The following is a 7,456-nucleotide window of genomic DNA, read 5'->3' as shown; positions in this document are numbered from 1 at the left end:
CGGCCTGCCCCGCCCGCCGGGAAAGCCTTCGCTTCCCGGCAGGCAGCGCGAAGCCGCGCCGCGGCGGGAGCCGGCCGCGTTGCATTTCGGGCGCTGTAGTTCCCTGGCGCCGCGGTGCCCGCTGGGACCCGTAGTTCCCCGGGGCGGGGGAGCGCCCTGAGGGCGGTCGGGTCTCCGTGGCGGCCCTCACCGCTGCCGCGCGCGCAGGCCGCCCGCCTGGCCGGCCCCCAGGGCCTCGGGGCAGCCGCGCAAGGGGGAGCGGGGAGGCGGCTCCGGGCCCCCTGACAGGGTCAGCCTGCCCCTCGGCCGGGCGGGCGGCCCTCGGCGCCCCCGCCGCGAAGCGGGGGAAGGAGCGGGGCGGGAAGGGGCCGGCGGGCGCGCGGGGAAGGGCGGCGGGTCTTCGCCCTCCCGGCTCCCGGTCCGGAAACCCCAGGAACTTTGTCAAGTGCGGGATGCGGGCGTGATTTCGCGTAACACCACCGTGAAGTCCTGCTGTACCGCGAGGTGTTTTCACACGGCCGCGTGACAGGTGTGGTAGTGGAGAAAAGTGATTAGTGAATCTGCCGGCGGAGGGGGGAAGGAAGGAGATCACTGCTCTTAAGTAGTGGGAATAAAGCGGTATCTCAGTATCTCATAGTGACCTAGGTATGTAAACAGGAATGTGATAGTCTGGAGAAAATGAGCATGGCGCAATTTGTGTCAAAAGGTACATTTTCTTTAATATGTTTTATATTCTTTATACATCACATAAAAACGTGATACCTAGAATTTCTGAGAAAGTCTGTTGAGTTTTCATCCAGAGGTTACCACACACCTGTTTTTCTGGGAATGGTTTTTCCCCCCCTTTGGACCTTTTATCTGGAAGGTACTTGAGCACTTTGGGATTTTAGGGTGACAGCAGCTCTGACTGCTGCCCAACACCTGTCTCACGTTCATGGGTCTGGAAGCCGTTAGATGCTTCCAGAAAATATTGCACCTTTTGTTCAAATGCTGCGCAACTGATCTGTGTGTTTATAATAAACTTGATACTTTCTGCAGTGCATGGGCACACAAATAGTGTAGCAAACCTGTGCTGGTAAGGTGATCTGATCTGTGATTGCAAACAGAAGACTAGGCCTGTTGCGTTACCCGTGTCAATATATACTGCTCAGGGGGCTACTGTTACCACTGGAGTGTAATTCTTCTGCTGGAATTATATTCTTGGCGTCTTAGGGAATTTTGTTGGTTTTTTCCTGTGTCATAATGTTTAAGCAGTACATTGGACTGTTTGGAATTGATTTTGAACTTAGTGGGTTTTATGGATGTTGGTCTTTCAAGCAATTTCCGCAGATTTGGCAGGGTAGCTAGCATTTATGATGAGTAGAATTAATAGATTTGAAAAGCATTTCTGAATGACGAGTTCAGAAGCCATGCCATGGGAACTTTTTTGAATCTAATTCTCTCTTCCCAATTCTGTTTTAAATATGTAGTACTCGGAAGAGATAAGGCACTGGATTTTTGAAATGTGTTATACTAATCCATATATTAAATCTGGGGAAATTTAATCAACTGCACTTTGAAAATTGCATTGCCGAACCTGATATGCCGAGCATATTACTATTATGAACTTTAAACTTTGTCTCACTCAAGGTGAAAATGCCCTCTAACATAGAGTGGCAGAGGAGAAAAAACTGTTAGAAACAAGAGAATTCTAATTTCCTGTTGTTCAGAACACTTTTTTCTATAGTAGTTGATCATATCTGAGCATTAAAATAATTTAGTTGTATATTCTAATGTTTTTTAATGTAAAAAGTTATTTTTAAAGTTTGCTACCTATGCCGAGCTACTTTTTAAAAACAAATGAGATTTTTTCACCTCTATAAACATTTGATAGTTATAAATGCATGTTTTTCAGTTTTCTAGTCAGCTATCCCAACAGCTTGTGACATGACATTTATTGTATAGGTAAACGTAAAATTTTTAGCCGCCCCCCCCCCCCCGATAGTGAGATCAGTTTTCACTATGACACTGTCGATCAAGCAAGAGTCCTATCCCGTATCCTTTAAAGAGAACAGGACATTTTTCATCATGGTGAGCAGGTATAGGATCAAGGTGTGAGGCTGCATTTCTTTGGTTATTTGGAAATTCCAAGGAAGTCAGTGGGATTTTTGGCTGCTGAGGAATGTGGGCTCAGTGCCTTCATGTCACAAGGCATTATTCACCCACAAAGTCATCAGGAATGACTGTTGCTTCACTGGGGTGAGAGAAACTATGCGGGATTAAGGTGAATTAAAATTGGGTCTGTGCCTTTCCTGGTCTTCTCTTTACAGTAGTTCTTCCATGTGTACTCTGGCTGTAGCAATCCGTGAAGCTTTGAGACTGCCTTGCTTCAGCTACTTGTGTCAGCAAAAAAATCTGTGGCTTTCATTGCAGGCTAGATGAGCCACCCTGTGGCAGTGCCGTGCATTTCACCTTTATTGAATCGAAAGGTCCACAAAACTAGTTTTACAAAAATGCCTAAGAGACTGGAAAGTATTTGCTGGACTGCCCTGAAAAGTATTTATTGTTTTTTTTTCTGCACAGACTCGTACCAGAGGCCACCCGTATTCTGCCTTCATCCACTAGTTATTTGGTTTTCCAGAGGATTGAGATATATATATATATATAAAATAGGCCTGATCAAAATCTGTCAGGCCATCATAATCCTTTGTGCCAAAGACCTGATTTTTGCTAGTGCTAGCTCATTAGCTAGCTTAATTTAACCTCGTTTAGGGGATAGGGCTTGCAGAATCAGAAAAGCCTATTAACATAAAAGAACTTTATGCAACCTCTGTGAACTTCCCAGCACTTTCTCTGCTGGGAATAAAAATGCAGGAACTGCCAATCATGTAGCACTAGTGGTCCAGCAATTCAACTTTCTGTTGTCAAAAATATACAAATAATCCTATAGATGACAACTCTGGGATAATCTGCTATTGAATTAAATGTAGCTTCTGCTGTGCTAGTTGAGGCATAATGTGATACGTTTTGAAAGTCCCACCTGCCCTCATGATCATGTGAAACACTGAGGGCAGATCTGCAATCAGGTTATGGGATTTAGGCACTCAAATCTCATTACATTTCAATTGGATGTAGGCATTCAAATTCCATTGTATTTTAGAAAAATTCAGGCATTCAATCCCATTATATGTCAGTGGGATTTGGGCCTTTCTGTCTCAGGATACTGTGAAACCTATGACCTGGAGGATATTTGTTTTATGACAAAACAGCCAATTTTCTTTCTCAGCTGTAGAGCCTTCAGCATTAGAAGTGATGGAGTTTCTCCTAAAGGCAATTCTTTCTGTAACTCCTTCCAGGTACAAAAACTACACAACTTTAAAGAAGTACAGCTGGATATTTTGAAAGTAGATATAAGCATTGAAACTGGGAATTTCATAAAATGTGGGCATCCTGTTCCTGAGTTGTGATGCTGTAATACTTTTAAGCAGTTGCTATGTCATTCTAATGTGTCTCCGTTTCATAGATACTGTATCAGCCTGTGTGTGTATGTTGTATTTTAATACTTCCTATGTCTGTGTGGTGCTACTTCAGCACGTGTTCAGAGGGACCTTGGCTTTTAAAGGGCTGAAAAAATTGACCTTTTATACATACCCTTTGAGAGCTCCTGTCCTTGGGAGGTTGTACTACACAGTTTCTGATATCCAGTGGTCAAAAAAGACTGAGGCAAAGGTAAGGGATGGGATTTAAACTCCGTTGCTGGCTGGCTTTTTGCAGGTTTGGTCTGACTTTCTGTGATTCGCTGCTCTGTGGCTGACTGTGTTCAAGCTTACTTTGAAATCATCATGAGGCATCTCGCTTCTGCAGCATAGGTTCCTGGAAGCCTGCACTCCTTGTTCAGAGTTCGAAGTATCATGCCGAGGACTAGGCTCTCCCAAAGTCCAGTCCTCTGTTAGCTCTAGATCTTTATGGTTTCTAGGACTTTGTTCTAGCTCGGGTTTTGAATTTCAGATTTGACCCTTATCCAAAACACGCGGGTGTGGGATACTGATCGCCCCTTTGTCTCCTAACTGATTACTCACAGCCTGGTAACATCTATCTATTATCTTCTGATGCTTGCTGTAAACTTTACTCATAATATAGTTTTACACCTAAATTGGTTTCAGGGTGGTATCCTGACAGTAGACTTCTTATGGAATAAAAATAGACTTAATAGACTTTTTGTGGAATACCAGATTCACAGGTATGGTTTAGCTGCTGTGTATTATTCTGGCAATTCACTGAGCTACAAATGGGACTTAACAGCTATTCAGTTATGCCTGTTGTGCTTCTCTCTTAGATGGGACTCCTCAAGCAAGAAAGCAGAAGCAGCAGCCTTTATGGAGTTAAGAAATCTGTGCCTGCCAGAGGCTAGGTCTACTTTGAGTTATAGGGAATTTTTCTCTCTCAGGGATTGCTTCTGGGTAGAGAAGCTCACAGGTGTTACGGCCAGAATGTTCAGAGGAATGAACTAGAAGTGTGGATTTTAAAATAATATATGAGTTACAACATTTGCTTCTGTCCTGTGGCAGGTATTGAGATCCCTAGCAAATTGTATCCTTCCTTCTTCCTTCCTTTTTATCCTCACTGTGAGCATTTTCAGCCCCTGTCCTAGCTGGATATATCTTGCTTTGGCTTTAAAATACATAAGTAATTGTGATTACCCACTGCTAATAATGATGTATCATTAATAAATAAGAATATATGGAAGTATTCTGGTAATTGATTGTATGATGCTTAGGCGAAATTGTCCTAGAAATTGACAACGGAAGACTTGTTGACATCTGGCTACCCTTCTGGAAAAAGAACAAAATATGTAATTTTGCAATAGGTAGACTTTGTGATATTCCACTGGGGTTCTACTTTCCCTGTCTTCTTTGCCGTGCTCTTTCTTGGTAAAATCAACTTTCAGGGACTCTCAGTCCCCTGTGATCAGTGGGAAAGTTTGGAGCAAGGCAGATTTACCTTAGTGGAAGAAGATTATGTTGGGGAACATTTAAACAAACTGGACGTATGGAAGTCCAGCGACCTGGTAGGATGTGCCCGTGACTGTTGAGGGAGTGGGCTAATGTCACTGCAAGGCCATTCTCAATCATCTTTGAAAGGTCGTGGGGTCTGGGGGAGGTTCCTGAGGACTGGCAGAAAGAAAATGTCACGTCCTATTTCAAGAAGGATGAGAAAGTGGATCTGGGGAGCTACAGGCCAGCAGTTGACCCCTGAGAGGGTGGTAGAGCAAATAATTTGGGAAACCATTTCTGAAAATGAAGGACAAGAAGGCGATCAAGAGTAGTCAGCATCGTTTTAGGAAGGGGAAGTCATGTCTGACCAACCTGATAGCTTCCTGTGATGAGGTGACTAGCTTGGTGGGTGAGGGAAGAGCAGTGGAAATTGTTTATCTTGACTTAATCAAGGGTTTTGGCATGGTCTCATGTAACATCCTCATAGATAAACTGATGAAGTATGGGCTAGATGAGTGGACGATAAGGTGAACTGAAAATGGCTGAACAGCTGGGCCCAGAAAGTTATGATCAGTGGCACAAAGTCAAGTTGGAGGCCAGTCACTAGTGGCGTATCCCAGGGTTGATACTGGGTACAACCCTGTTCAGCATCTTTATTAATAATCTTGATGGTGGCACAGAGTACACCCTCATCAGATTTGTGGACAACAAAAAACTGTGAGGAGTAGTTGAATTACCAGGTAACTTTGCTGCCATTCAGAGGGACCTCAACAGGCTGGAGAAATGGGCTGTTAGGAGTCTCATGAAGTTTAACAAAGGGAAATGCAAAGTCCTGCCCCTGGGGAGGCAAAACCCCATGGAATAACCAGTTGTCGTGGTTTAACCCCAGCCAGCAGCTAAGCACCACGCAGCCGCTCACTCGCTCCCCTCCCCCACTCCCTGCAGTGGGATGGGGGAGAAAACTGGGAAAAGAAATAAAACTTGTGGGTTGAGATAAGAACGGTTTAACAGAATATAAAAAGAAGAAACTAATAATAATAATGATAACACTAATAAAATGACAACAGCAATAATAAAAGGATTGGAATGTACAAATGATGCGCAGTGCAATTGCTCACCACCCGCTGATCGACGCCCAGTTACCCCCTGAGCAGTGATCCCCCACCCCCACTCCCCCCAGTTCCTATACTAGATGTATGTCCCATGGTATGGAATACCGTGTTGGCCAGTTTGGGTCAGCTGCCCTGGCTCTGTCCTGTGCCAACTTCTTGTGCCCCTCCAGCCTTCTTACTGGCTGGGCATGAGAAGCTGAAAAATCCTTGACTTTAGACTAAACACTACTTAGCAACAACTGAAAACATCGGTGTTATCAACATTCTTTTCATACTGAACTCAAAACACAGCGCTGTACCAGCTACTAGGAAGACAATGAACTCTATCCCAGCTGAAACCAGAACACCAGTGCAGGCTGGGAACGAACCAGCTGGAAAGCAGCTTTACAGAAGAGGCCCTGGGGGTCCTGGTGGACACCAAGCTGAACATGAACCAGCAATGTGCCCTTGCGGCAAAGAAGGCCAATGGTGTGCTGGGCTGCATTAGGAGGAGTATTGCCAGCAGGTGGAGGAAGGTGATCCTTCCCCTCTGCCTAGCACTGGTGAATAACATCTCGAGAGCTGTGTCTAGTTCTGCGCTCCCCAGTACGAGAGCAATACAGACATACTGGAGCAAGTACAGCAAAGGGCCATGATGATGATTGTGGGCTTGGAGCATCTGACAGTGAGGAGAAGCTGAGAGAGCTGGGATTGTTCAGCCTGGAGGAGAGAAAGTTCAGGGGTGTCTTATCCATGTGCAGAAATACCTGATGGGAGGGTGCAAAGAAGTCAGAGCCAGGCTTTTCTCAGTGGTGCCCAGTGACAGGACAAGAGTCAGAGGGTGCAAATGGAAATATAGAAAATACCACCTGAACGTAAGAGAGCACTTTTTACTGTGAGGATGATCAAACACTGGAACAGGTTGCTCAGAGAGGTAGTTGCTTGATGATATTTAAAACTTGACTGGACACAGCCCTGAGCAACCTGCTCTAGCTGACCCTGCTTTAAGCAGGGGCTCGGCTAGGTGATCTTGAGAAGTCCCTTGCAACCTCAACCCTTCTGCAATTCTGTGAGCTTAGAGGCCTGCCGTCCTGCTGTTGCTGCAGAACAAAAAGATACCAGACAATGTTTCTATTCCTGTTTTCCTAAAAGCATCTACTCTTCAAAGAGTATGAGAGCAAAATTTGTTCTCCTCATCTGCTGTTGTGTGATGAAATAAAATTCAACTTGTTGCAAGTTGACAGGTAATCTTTGAATGTACTTTCGGATACTTTTTTCTGAATAAGGTTTTTTCCTTCTTTTTTTCTTTCCTGTAATCAATCTGAAAAGAGAAGAACATACCCAGGGGAGTAGAGAATAAAGAATTATTGTTAATTGAATAGTAGACTACAT

Source organism: Haliaeetus leucocephalus, unplaced genomic scaffold (genome assembly GCF_000737465.1).
Source record: "Haliaeetus leucocephalus isolate CR32 unplaced genomic scaffold, Haliaeetus_leucocephalus-4.0 Scaffold506, whole genome shotgun sequence".
In the NCBI taxonomy this organism is placed as follows: Eukaryota; Metazoa; Chordata; class Aves; order Accipitriformes; family Accipitridae; genus Haliaeetus; species Haliaeetus leucocephalus.
The sequence above is the reverse complement of the archived record's forward strand: the minus strand, read 5'-3'. Positions refer to the sequence as shown.